At 45.7% G+C, this 13,942-nt stretch overlaps 1 long non-coding RNA gene across 1 annotated transcript in view; it reads left to right on the top strand.

Moving 5' to 3' along the window:
* Positions 1–343: 343 nt before the first annotated feature.
* The window catches only part of LOC140460178 (uncharacterized), a 42,630-nt gene continuing 29,031 nt past the window's right edge, over positions 344–13,942 (top strand). Inside the window, exon 1 of the long non-coding RNA XR_011953895.1 lies at positions 344–627. This is a non-coding gene — a long non-coding RNA (uncharacterized lncRNA). The remainder of the gene's footprint in view (positions 628–13,942) is intronic.

The following is a 13,942-nucleotide window of genomic DNA, read 5'->3' as shown; positions in this document are numbered from 1 at the left end:
CAGGCACTCGGAAACAGAAATTGCTGGACACACTTGGTAGGTCTGGCAGCATGTATAGAGAAAGAGCAGAGTTAATCTTTGAAGTCCATTGATCCTCCTTCAGAACTGATAGCTAGGGAAAACTGACTTTTATGCTGCTCGTGGGGAGTTAAGGAGGGGCGGGGAGGTGGAGGAGAGAGTGAATAGGTGGAGAGGCAGGGCAGACAGAGAAAAACAGTGGATAAAGGCTAAAAAGGGGCGTCAATGTCCTAGTGGTCTCATCTCCCCACATCTGATCCTCAATACTCTGTCCCTTTCCCACTCTATCTTCCTGTTCCCCTTTCTCTCTCCTTTCCTTATTCCGCTTTCTCCCTTCTCCCTCCTGTCCCAGCTGACCCTGCACAGGGTAGAAGCTGTCTCTCAGATGCTGGCTGCACTTTGTGCAAACAGGCTGCCTGGACAATGACTGATGGGAGAGAAGCGAACAGTCTCAAAACAGGAAACAGAGGCCCAGGCCGTTATTTGCAGTCATTGAGTGTGAAAATTATACTGAGGACAGAGGGTTTCAGCATTCGCTCACTGAAGGAGAGTAAAAGAAAAAGAACTGTCCATGCCTGGGAGCTGACTCAAATATACTGCAGTGACACAGTAAGGGAATCATTTATTCCTCTCTGAGAGTGGGTTTGTCGATGGGCGAATTGTGGGAGCAGTGGGCGGGGTATTGTTTCTCACTTGGGAACATTGCTGAAGCTGCATGTTTGCACGCAGTACAATGAGGTGGAGGAGAATAGTGTGTTATAAAGCAGGAATAAGGGCAGGAATGTGATAGATTGGGAGAGATCACAAGAGGAAGTGAATTGAATGTGGTGTTACAGAGTAGAAGAGGTGGTGATTGAGAGAAGGGAGATATATGTGCCTGGATTGCACTGCCATGAATTTACACAGTATATTATATCTGATTTATTATTTCATAGGATGTGGGCATCACTGCCAAGGATTGCATTTGCTGCCCCCTTCCTCATTGCTCATGACCTGAGTGGCTTGTTTATCCATTTCACATCAGAATCAGTCACATTGCTGTGGGTGTGGAGTCACATGTCGACAAGAGCAGGTAGAGAGAGCAGATTCCCTTCCCTGAAGGGAAGTTGTGAACAAGATAGGTTTTTACAACTGTAAAACAATACTGTAACTAGCTTTTAATTCCAGATTTAACTCACTGAATTTGAGTTCCATCAGGTGCTGCAGTGCAACTTGGAGTCCATGTCCCCAGAGAATTAAAAACAGAAAATGCTGGAGAGACTCTGTATCTCAGATTTTAGATGTAAACTCTGTTCATCTTCCACAGATGCTGCCAGACCTACTGAGTTTCTTCAACACTTGATGTTTTATTTCAGATTCCTGACATCTGTATTATTTTACTTTTCCTGCCTCAGCAAATTAGTCAGGACATCTAGATTACTAGTCAAGTGACATTATCACTCTGCCACTCTACCGGATGAGTTCAGGTGCTAGGAATCTCCCCTGGCTCCCCAAGGCCTGTCCACAATCGACATTGTTGATAAAGCGTGGTGCTAGAAAAGGCACAGCAGCTCAGGCAGCGTCCGAGGAGCAAGAGAGTCGACATTTTAAGCAGGATCCTTCTTCAGGACATAGCATAAGAACAAAGAACAGTGCAGCACAGGAACAGCCCCTTTGGCCCTCTAAGCCTGCTCTGACACACTTTGCCCTTTCACATTGAAACTATTTTCCCTTACAGGATCCATATTGCTCTACTCCCTTCCTATTCATGTATTTGTCCAGGTATTTCTTGAACGCTGCTGTTGTGTCTGCTTCCACCTCCTCCACTGGCAGTGCATGCCAAGCACTCACCACATTTTGTGTGTAAAATGTGCTTCACACATCTCTTTGAACCTTTCACCCCACTGCCCCCAGCACCTTGAACCTTGTAATTGATCCCTCCACCTGGGAAAACGCCTCATGCTTTCCACTCTATCCGTGCCATTCACAATCTTATAAACTTCTTTCAGGTCGCCTCTGAACTTCCTGCATTCCAGTGAAAACAAACCTTGTCATCCTTTCTTCATCGCTAAAATCCTCCATACGAGGCGACATCCTGTTAAGTCTTTTCTGTATCCTCTCTAAAGCATCCACATTCTTCTGGTAGTGTGGTGACCAGAACTGCACACAATATTCCAATTGTGTCCCAACTAAAGTTCGATAAAGCTACAGCCTGACTTGTCTATCCTGACACTCGATGCCCCTTCCAATGAAGGCACGAATGCCAATGGTCTTTTTAGCTACCTTGTCTTCCTGCACTGCCACCTTTAGTGATTTGTGGACCTGTACACCCAGATCTCTCTGCATATCAATACTTCGAAGGGTTCTGCCATTCACTGTATAATTTCTACCTGTACTTGACCTTCCAAAATGTATCACCTCACATTTGTCTGGATTAAACTCCACCTGCCATTTTCTGCCCATGCCTCCAACTGATCTGTGTCCTGCTGTATCCTCTGACATATAAGAATGTGATAGGATACTTCCCATTGTCTGATAAGTGCAACTCTAGTGGCACTGAAAAAGCTCAACATCATCCAGGACAAAGTAAAGCACTTAGCTGGCACCACATTGCACCCTCTGCCAATGATGCACAATCGCAGCATCTACCACTGACAGGAAGCACTGCAGAAATTCACCAAATGCTCCCTACGCAGCACATTCCAGATTCCACTTACCATCCTGGCTTAGGATTATATCCATTTTCCTTCAGTGTTGCTGGGTCGGAATCCTAGAATTCCCTCATTAACACCATTATGGCTACTGTATACCCAGAAATATCACCCTCTTTTTCTGGGCTATGGGAATGTTTCACTCATGACCGGACTTGAGAAAAGGATAGAAATGGAATGCAATCATATGGGAAAAGAGGAGAGTAGCTGAAGACTTGTGCTCCAGAACTTGCCACTCCCCGAGCCAGGTTCTTCCAGTACAATAACATCACAAGAAGGTAGGTCAAAGCCAACCCAGCCCCAGCCTAATACTGCCCCATTAGTCTCCCCAGTCATCAGTAAAATGATGGAAGTGTCACCAGCAGTGCTATCAAACAGTACCTTTGTAGCAATAACCTGCTCAGTGATGTCCAGTTTGGGTTTTGCCAGGGCCACTCAGCTCCTATCCTCGTTCATGTCTTGGCTCACACATGGACAAAGGAACTGAATTCCAGAGGCGAGGTGAGAGTGACAGCTGTTACCATCAAGGCTGCATTTGACAGAGTGTGGCATCAAGGAGCCTGAGCAAAATTGGTATTAATGGGAATGAGGGGGTTAAATTCTCCACTGGTTGGAGTCATACTTGGCAGGTAAGAAGATGGTCGTGGTTGTTGGAGATCAATCATCTCAGCTCCAGGACATGTCAGCAGGACTTCCTCAAGATCGTGTCCTAACTCCAACCATCTTCAACTGCTTTATCAATGACTTCCCTCCATCATAAGGTCAGAAGTGAGGATGTTTGCCGATAATTGTACAATGTTCATTACCCCTCATAACTTCTCAGGCCCGCACCCCCCAGCAGTTCACACCCCACTCCTGGCACCTTTCCCTACCACTGGAGGAAGGACAAAATCTGTGCCCACACCACTCACCTCACCTCCTTCCAAGGCCCCAAGCTATCCTTCCACATCTATCGGAAATTTATCTGTACCTCAACAATGTCATTTACTGCATCCGTTGCACCTGGTGTGCTCTTCTATATACTGGGGAGACAGGATGCTTTCTTGTGGATCGTTTCAGATACCCACACCCACCAACCCCACTGCCCCGTGGTTGAACACTTCAACACCCCCTCCCACTCCATCAAGGACATGCAGATCCTGGGTCTCCTCCACCACCAAACCGTAACCACCCGAAGCCTCATATTCCATCTTGGGACCCTGCAACCACACAGGGATAAATGTGAATTTCATCACCTTCGTCATTTCCCCTCCTCCTACATTATCCCAGTCCTAAGCTTCCATCCTCAGGTGACAGTCTGTGTGGAGTTTGCACATTCTCCGTGCGTCAACATGGATTTCCTCCACAGGATGTGTTTTCCTTCCATAGCAGGTTTGGGGTGGATTGTCTATGGGAAATGTTGGTTACAGGGATAGTGGAAGTGGTTAGGTCTGGGTGGGAGATGCACTTGGAGGGTTGGTGTGGACTCAATGGGCCAAATGGACTGCTTCCACATTGTAGGGATTCCATAATTCTAAATCTGGAGTTATGAACTTTAGCTCCAATTTGCTTCATGTGCCTCAGCAATGTAAACAGGGCATTAGATAAATCTTCAAGAGGACTGAGGGACTGTCAGTCCAATCAATGCAGGCTTCCAACCATGGACTTTGGTGTGAATCTGTCCTTGTGACAGCATTCACATTTCTATAATCCATCCACAAAATCTAGCTAATCCATCCAGTTTAGGAAAGAACACTACTGGTTTGCTCTGATTCAGTTCAATCATGGGTTTTCCAGCATGTACTGAATCTCTGTTTCCATGTGAGCTTCTTTTTCTTGGTTCAAGGATGTAGTTTCACCAGTCCTGAATTTCCTGCACATCCATGTCATATCCAGCTATTGTGGTACGTCTGGGTTGTTCTCTACAAATTACTTCACACGTCATTAGCAGTCTTAAAAGATTTCCCTGTTGTCTTGTCTGTAAATGTGATAATAAGCTAGTGCATTTTTGGGAGGTTTGATTTGAGAAATATCTCCTTCTAATTTTATCATCTTCCACTATCCTTATTATCTGATACACTTGTTCCTCCTGTTTACAAGTGGAGGTACGTCATCTCTAGGAGCTCCTCCTCCCGAGGGGTATCGTGGAGTACCAATTTCATTGGGGGTCTTCCGTGGTGAGACTCGCTGCTGACACAGTCAGTAGCACCTTACAGCAGAGCTTTAAACACCCAAGGCCCACACAGAATACCAGTAAGTGTGCAATGAGGAGAACTATCCCGTGTGCCAAATTGGGTACCCAAGATTTACCTATCAACCAATTTAGCCAGCTGTCTGTAATTGTGGCTCCCTGTCGAAAATGTTCGAGCTGGTCTCGGATATTCTTGATGGTTTCTGTAATGTTCGAAGAGGCATCAATAACATGGGTGATACATTGTCACCAATAATTGTTCAAGCTCTCCCTTGCTGTGCTAGTTGATAATCCAGCGTGTGACTTGTCTGCTGTGTGTAGATCTGAGTTCAGCCAGCTCTGTATTAATTGTTACCAGAATGTTTGAGCTATTATTGCCTAAGATAATGAGGCCACATACAAGGTAATTTCGGTTTTTAGCGCTGACGACCCCTGCTGTGCCCCTAAAGATAGAGATCCCAAGAATCAATGTCCCAATGATGACCCCAAAGTGGTGGGGACCTGCCAGTCAGCACAGAAATCATTCTCCGAACATGTCCCCTCTGGGGAATGGTACAGTAAGGGATGCAATTGTCCCCATCGTGAACAGGTTTGGGAGGTGTGGGGTGTCTGTCGCATAAGTCCCCTTAAATAGAAAAGCAAAACCCTTCACCGTTGGGTAACATACATTGTCCTGTTTTTCCGTCTGTCTGTCCAACATGTCGCCTCCTGGTTCCTTGGGTGCCCCCCCTGCTGGTGAGTGTCGAAGGGGTATGTGGCAGAGCTGACATGGGTGCCATTGCACTGACCACATATGAATAGTCTGACCACGGTCACATTCAAGCATGCCTGCTCACTGCAGGTGCAGGCAAACTGTCCCCTGGTGACTGTACAGTGCTGATAAGTGCACTGTGTCTGGACACATGAGTTATCTTTGGGAACCGGGGCATAAACACATCCTCATCCCTGCCCTGTGAAACAGAGTGGGTAATCACCGGATTTTAAACTGGCTCTTCCCTTCCCTAGGCTGGGGGACCCAGTCCCATGGGCCGGTAGTCCTGCCCAGCTGCACACATCTACCCTGGAGTCCCCTTACTGCCCCTTACACAGCGCTCCTGATGTGTCTACTGTATACAGGTCACAAGGGGTCCACACCGGGGTGGCCACAAACAGGGATTCTACTGATCGCACCAGTGGGTAGCAGACAGTTCAGTTCCCATGTAAACTTAGGTGGGTTTTATACAAGACGTTATCTTCAAATCCTGACAGGCTCCTGACAGTCACGACACTTAAACACATTAAAATATGTACAGGTATTAACATTTAGCAGTTAAAAATAAAATTATCAGTCAAAATCTTTGTTTTTGTCAGGAGGTGCAGTCGTGCTTCTGTGTGGTTTGTTCTATTGTGTTTTCGGTATTCCCACAGGGATGACCGTCTTGTCCGCCATTCCTGTCTGTACCTGGGGAATGGTCAATGACATTACTTTGGTCGTAGGAATCTTTAACGGTTTTCGTTGGGTCCAGTGCTTCCATGTGCCTTTTCCTTTAATACCTACACAGATATAGGTGTCCCCACTTATTACCACGTTGCATGGCCCTTTCCGTTTTGGTGCAAAGCTTGGTTTGTCGGGCAGTACCCAGGACACAGCTTCCTGCTGCTGGGACCTCAGGGAAGATTTCAAATTCCCCCGCCTTGTTCTTTTTATCCTGTTTATCAATTACAGATTTCCACATCCCTTTCAAGTGAGCACTTAATTCTATTACATACAGCCGAATTTTGTCTTTTAGTGGACCCACACCAGTGTCACCTGTTATTATTGTCTCTGGGAATTGTGTTGCTTGCCCGGTCATTAATTCAAATGGTGTTGGCCCGGTTGCCTGATTTGTGGTGGCTCTTATTTTCATTAGTCTGGCTGGCAGTACATCAGCCCATGTTCTGTCTGAGGTTTGCATAGTCTTAGCTAAAGTATTTTTGAGCGTTTTATTCATTCTCTCCACCATCCCTGAGCTCTGGGGGTGAGAGGTAATGTGAAATTTTTGTCTAATGCCAAGTAATTTGCAGACAGTCTTCATGACCTTGCCTGTAAAATGCATCCCTTGGTCGGAGTTGCTCTTGAGGGATACCTCCTACCTCCTACCTCGGGATTACCTCTTCCGCTAATATTCTGGTTACAGTGGTCATAGTGCAGCTTTTGGTCGGGAATACTTCTACCCACCGGGTAAATTGGTCTGTGATGACCAGGCAGTATGTTTTTCCACGGGCATGTGGTAATGGCCCTATCTGAAGGTCTCCCCAGGGTCCCCAAGGACCCATCTTAACGTTTATGGGTCTCCCTGAGTTTCCATTGCTTGCTCTCTTTCTGCGGGGTGTCCTCCTGTAGCTGCTGAATTTGGACAGTATCTTTCGCTAATTCAGTAGTCACTATTGCAGCCTTGACAATGGCTTCTTGTTTTAGGGCTTTCTGAGCTTCTCAGTCTGCTGCCTGGTTTCCTTTGAATTTTAGCCAACCAGGACTCGCTTTTGCTGGCTCCTTTTGATGGGCTTTTATTTTTATAACTGCAGCCTCTTCAGGCTGTTCACTGGCACGTAATAGTGCCTGAATTCTTAACTGGTGTCTGATAGGGGTTCTCCTACGGTGGTGAACCTTCTGCTACCTCATGCCACCATGTAGTCATGGGCTACACTGAAGGCACATTGATTGTCCATATGTATATTCACGATTTTTCCTTTTGCTAGTTCCAGTGCTTTGGTGAGTGCTATCAGTTCTGGCTACCTGCGCTGACTGACTTCCATCAATCCTCCTGGAAATAACTGTTTCTAACGTACCATTTACCACAGCCCATCGTATTTGGGGCGACCCTGCTACATATTTTCATGACCTGTCCACAAAGAGGGTCTCCCCCACTCTGTCTCGGGGGGTATCCTTTATTCTCCCCCTATCTTCATCCCCATCTATATCCCCACAGTTGTGCAGTTCCCCGATGTCTAGAATTCCCTCAGCTGGGTTTTCTCCCATATCCCTAACTATTACCATGGACTGACTTGGGGATAAAAGAACTGCCTCCCACTTTGCCCCTCTCATATTGGAGACGGCCCTCAGTTTCCCTGTGTTCAGCATCTCTACTCGGGTGTGTTTGGTGTGGAGGATGACATTCCCTGTCAATACGATGGGCTCACTAACCCGAAGGGCCCAAGCAGCACAGTCGAAGGCTGCTATGCATCTGGGCAACTCAGTGACTGCTGGCCCTTCTGTATTTGAGTAATACCTGTTGTATGTATTGTTTATTTCAACGAGGGTAGTGTCACTTAGGGAAGCTGGTGTTTTATCCCCTCCTACCCCATTTTATTTGTGTGGGGTAAGGGTAAGTTTGTGATGGATGCATCCGCTCCTGTGTCTTCTAGTATTTCATATTTCCTCCCTCCTATTACTGCAGGTACGTAAATATTCCCCTCTCCCTTCTCCTCACAAATAGGGGCAGCTGGTTGTCAGCTCTGCTGACCTCGGAATCCCCATGGTTCTGCAGTGTTTTGGATGGTGTTTGGGGGTGTCCCATTCTTTTCCTAGTGTATTACTGCTATGTGTCCTTTTCTGTTGCAGTGGCTGCAGTATTTTACATTATTCCCTGCTCTATTCCCTACTCGTGCGACCCTACATTCTCTAGCAAAGTGACCCTGTCGACCACAGTTGTGGCAGGATAGTTTTGTTCTGCTCTTGCCTCCATTCCGGTCGGCTGCTTTGTCAGGTGTTGCCTTTATCATGAGCTTCTGCCTCCTGCACCCTGCTCGCCCACTCAACTAGATCATCATAATCCTAGGACATTATTACTCCCATTTTCAGGGAGTGGGGTGGACGTCGAGACCCTATCTCTAAAAGCTTCGATGAATACCTGGGCCCCCCGATCTGAGTTTGCTTGCCCTGAGCATTCCTGATAGACCCTAAATAATCATTCCCCATATTCAGAGACTCCTTCCCCTTTAAATTGCTCAGTGTTCGTGATCTTGCTCCAGTTTGTGGGAGCATTTCCTACCACCCTCTTGGATTTCTTTATTAAAATTGGCGAAGAGGCCTGCTGGGCATCTACATCAGCTGTAAGGGAAGTGGCATGTGCCCACCATCTTCCCCTAAAGTCTCAGGCTGCTGTGGCATCAGGTCCACCTGTTACCTGACTCCACTTGTCTGCTGGGCAAGTTGTCCAGACCTGCTGGTGTATTTCTCTCAGGTGTAGTTGGTGCCCTACCCATACACTATCCAGCTCATCTCAGAACCTGGTGTTTTTGCTCCAGGGTTGTAAGTTGCCTTGGGAGGCCATAATTTGCTGCCTCTCCCCTGGAGTGAAGGGTTTATAATTTGCTTTGGGCTGTGAGTCTGTTCCTCCTCTGGTAACGGGCGCTAAGTTATACTCTTGCATGGTTCACCCAAAAGAGGGAGCAGTTGGTCCCTGCTGGATGGTTTTGTAGGAGGGGATAGAGTCAATCTCCCTTTCCTCCCGTACTCTTTCTAATCTTTGTTCTAACTCCTTTATCCTGTCCTCCAGATCCTCAATTCGTTCTTGGCCTTTTCTCCACCTGCGAGTGAAGGCACCTACTTGTTCAATTAGGCCTGGAATTGGTACACTAACATTACCCCTATCTTTTTAGTTTTATTTCGTTTCTGTTTATCTATCTATCCACTCTCTCTGTTATCCTAATGTTTGGGATGGATCCCAAACCCTTTTCTTCATTTGCTCTGTCAAACCCTTGTCTGTCTGCCTTGTATTTCTCAATAAGGGAAACTGCAGTATACCCCCTTAAAACTTTGATCTGCCATTGAGCAGATTGTGTAGCCCAGATAACACCAACAATGAAGTGTTCCTAACCAGTGGGGACTTCTCTACCCCCGGCCGATAATACTGTCCCAGTGCCGTCCGTACCGCCGTAACAGCCTCCTTACAAGGTGTGCTCCCTATTGGTGGGACTCTTTACCCTCCCGGCCACCGTCACTATTCATCTCTGTTGTTCTACCATGGACTGACAGAGTATCATAGTTACTCAGAGTGTCCATGTTCCTCAGCTTGGTAACATGGGCTCCACTGAGATTTGGCTCTTGGTCAGAGTGATCAGCTCCTCTTCCTCACCACATTGGAAATTGCAAATTTAAACAGCACCCAACTTTTAACTTAAACTCTAACTGGACTCTGTGTTGCTCGCCCCTACAGAGTCCAATGTTACCTGGATTTGCCACTTGTGCTTCACAACTCTGAGTACCTTTGACGCTACAATTCCCACTTCAAATCCCAATCTTCGTGTGGGGGAGGCTAGCCCTCTTAACAACTGGTTTAGGACGGGGTTTTTGAGACAGGCACTACCTTGTCCTCTGGCTGTTTCAGCACAAGCAGCAGGTTCTTATAACAGTTAATACAGTTACCACTTATTCTCCACAGACATGCACTTAATTTTGTTTTAACTCAGTACTGTAGCAAGTTAGACATTGCAGTTGGTATACCTTTTAAACTGTGTCCATGGCCCGGTAAGACTCTTCCTGTTTGCAGGTACAAATTGGTTCTTACCCTGGCTCCCTGATCGTGGCCTTTGACCAGGGCACCTGCTTGCAGCGCCCATTATTGTGGGGAAAATCACCAGCCTCAGCGTCAGAGTCAGGGTTCAACGACAGAGTTTATTGTACAAGGAAATACAGGAGCTCTGGGGAGAGAAAGACACCAACAGCACAGTGGTCAGCTGTGAGTCTTCTCCCCACCTGGAGCACATGTCAAGATACTTTTATATATTTTGTAATATAATAGGTCAGTGATGAGGTCCTTGTCTCTGTAACATAGTTTGTTTATTGTAAACATTGCAGAATCGTTGTCAGTTTCAGTACAGATATTGTCAGTTTCAATGTCTGAGCAGAAGTCCATTGCTGTAGTAATTGACACTAATTGCTCTTCCTGAGAAGGACAATTACTGCAGCCCTGGCTATTAGCACTTTGTCTTGAGTCTGTATCAAGCTGTTAGCATTTCTGTCAAAGGTGTTGGTGGACCCAGACACTTCGGTGGGCACTATGCGCTACTCATGTGTATTCTGTCCCCCACCCGCCTTAAACTAATCAGATAGGTTGTGAGTGCATTGTGCTGGCATTCTGGTGGCCCCAGGCAGTGTCTGTGTTTGCTCTGCTGCCTCTCGCCATATTGTGGTTTAGCGGCCATCTTGTGTGTCAAGTGGCCAATTTATGGCTCAGCGGCCATCTTGTGTGTCCGTGTGCCTATTGTCACACTGCACCGTGCCACCTCCCACTTCACTTTTTATCCTGTTCCTAATGATAATCCCATTTCAGAATGTTTGTGTAACATAACCAATTCTTCTTCCTATGATCAGGATTATTTATCCAATCAATTACTTTCCTAATCCTCTGAACATTTTTATATGAACCACAGAATTTTGCTTTCAGTTGTTCATTTTGTAACAGCATCAATGCTAAACCTTCGCCATCCTTGAAACATTCCAATTGCTGAATGTTTCCTTGGCCATTCTTTCATTTTCACCTGTAAAACATTCAAATGCCTTTGTGCTACCCTACATGCTCTTGGGAGTCTTCCTTGAACCATAGACACATTAACCATTATTGAGGAATCATCTTATTTGTTCAAGAATTTCTCCCCAATTAACTTCAATAGACCTCTAATCTCATGACCAGAAACCAACCCAAACCAATTCAAAACCAGTGGATTGATCTGTGACCCTCTGGGAGCAAATAGCAAGAATCTAATTCTTTATCCTACTCCTGTGGGTATCCATGACAGTATGCCTTGATTATGCTTTTGAGTGTCTGATGATCCCTCTCCAGAGCTCACTGTGTTTACAGATAATACACAAATGACTTCAATTATTTTATTCCCAAGCTGTTCATGATTTGCTGGAATGGTTTAGACAGAGTCATAGAGTCGTTGAGATGAACAGCACGGAAACAGACCCTTCGATCCAGCTCGTCCATGTCAACCAGTTATCTGAACGTAACTTAGTCCCATTTGCCAACACTTGGCCCATATCTATCTAAACCTTTCCTATTCATATGCCCGTCCAGATGCCTTTCAAATGCTGCATTTGTACCAGCCTCCATCACTTCTTTTGGCAGCTCATTCCATACACGCACATTTATCTGCAGGAAAAAGTTGCCCATCTTGGTCCTTTTTATATCTTTTTCCTCTCACCCTAAACCTATGCCCTTTAGTTCTGGACTCCCCCACTCCAGGGAAAAGACTTTGTCTATTTACCCTATCCATACCCCTCATGAATTTATGAACCTCTATACGGTCACCCCTCAACCTCGAGGGAAAACAGCCCCAGCCTACTCAGCCTCTCCTCATAGCTCAAATCTTCCAACCCTGGCAACATCCTTGTAAATCTTTTCTGACCCCTTTCAAGTTTCACAACATCCTTCGCATAGGAAGGAGACAAGAATTAACTCAGAACCTTGACTAGACTATGATAGTAATCATCCTACACAATCTATTGACACTTTATTGAAGTTCATCAAAATTGGTACAGGTATCAAAGGCACTGCTGAGATTTTCCGACCGTCTGACATATGAGATATGTTTTACAAAACTGCATTATGTCTTTCTGAAGTCCTGGTCATGTAAAATACCTGATTATTGATACCTGTGCTTTCCATATTCCTCTATGCCATGCCATAAGAACTCCATGTGCTATTCACAATATCTCCTCGTGATACCTGGGCAGTGCCATTATTTGATGAACAACCATCAATTCTTCATCTGCAGGTCTGGTCATCAAACCTCTACTTTTAATACAATAATTCTCTTGAACTTCTTCAGCCTCAGCTACAGCAACAGCAGTGGAATATCTGTTTACATTTCCATAAGCATCTCAATCTTCTTATATATCTCTTTCTTTGTCCTTTTCTGTCATCTCTCGTTTCTTCATTCTGTTCTGATGCTCCAGCCACTGTAACTGAATATGTCCTGATACCAGTGTTTGATTGTGCAAAATACCCCACCTCCTCTGTATTTCCTTTCAACCTAAGACCTTTTTGAGTACCTGAATTATTCTGCCATTCTTGCCCTGTCAAGTATTACAACCTCCAACGTATCCATCAGGTCAATCAACCTGGGTTTTGAAAGTCCCACAGACACTGCCGGGGCATGTCTGCCACCTGCTGGACATTCTTTGCCATTTCCAGTGCCCTGTCTGAAACACAGGCACAGAAACTGCTGTTTTCCTTCATCTTTCTATCTACCAATATCACACCCAAATCCTCATTGCCCAGTTTTAATTACAGTCATGGCCAAGAGCCCTCAAACTTTATCACAACTCAGTGTAGTGATGTACTAGAAACCAACCCCCCCCCCCCCCCCACCCCCCTCCCATTTTCAGAAATCGCTGCTGCAACAGTTGTTAAAGAGAAGATAAACTAGGTTTATTGATGTTTCAAGTGGTTTACTGCACAGAAATGAGAGAAGGAAACTTGGATTCAAGCATACTGAGAGACTTCTTCACCACCCTATCTGCTTGTGACTCCACCATCAAGGAGTTATGAACCTGTACCCCAGATCTCTTTGTGCTATAATACGGGCCCATGATATCTATTTCTTGATTATGTTCCTCCTGTCACACATAGATGAGATTTTCCCAGATTTTCTTCTGTTCCATAATGCCTACCAATACTTGGCCTTGAAGTGGGTGCCACAGACATCCAGATCTTGAGTCTAACTATCTGGACCAGACTAACTATCAGGACTCCATACAATCTAGTCGACTGTATTCGCTACTCACAATGTGGTCTACTCTACACTGGGGAAACAAAGCATAGACTGGGTGACTGCTTTGCAATACACCTGAGTCCTGTTGGTGAATAACACCCTGATACTGGATTCTTTTTCCCTGAGTTCATAGCTTTCCTGGTTCTCATTCTACCCTTAATTCTAGTGCCTGCCATGATAGGATTCAAACCCATATCCTCAGATATGGATTCTGGCTTAATACTCCAACGATAATACCACTGGGACAATACCTTCCCTCCTCATCAGCCATCTTCAACCTTCACTCCTGGCATCGTCATCACCTGCAGTGCAGTGACCAAGGTGC

Source organism: Chiloscyllium punctatum, chromosome 36 (assembly GCF_047496795.1).
Source record: "Chiloscyllium punctatum isolate Juve2018m chromosome 36, sChiPun1.3, whole genome shotgun sequence".
In the NCBI taxonomy this organism is placed as follows: domain Eukaryota; kingdom Metazoa; phylum Chordata; class Chondrichthyes; order Orectolobiformes; family Hemiscylliidae; genus Chiloscyllium; species Chiloscyllium punctatum.
This window is presented reverse-complemented; position numbering and strand designations above follow the sequence as displayed.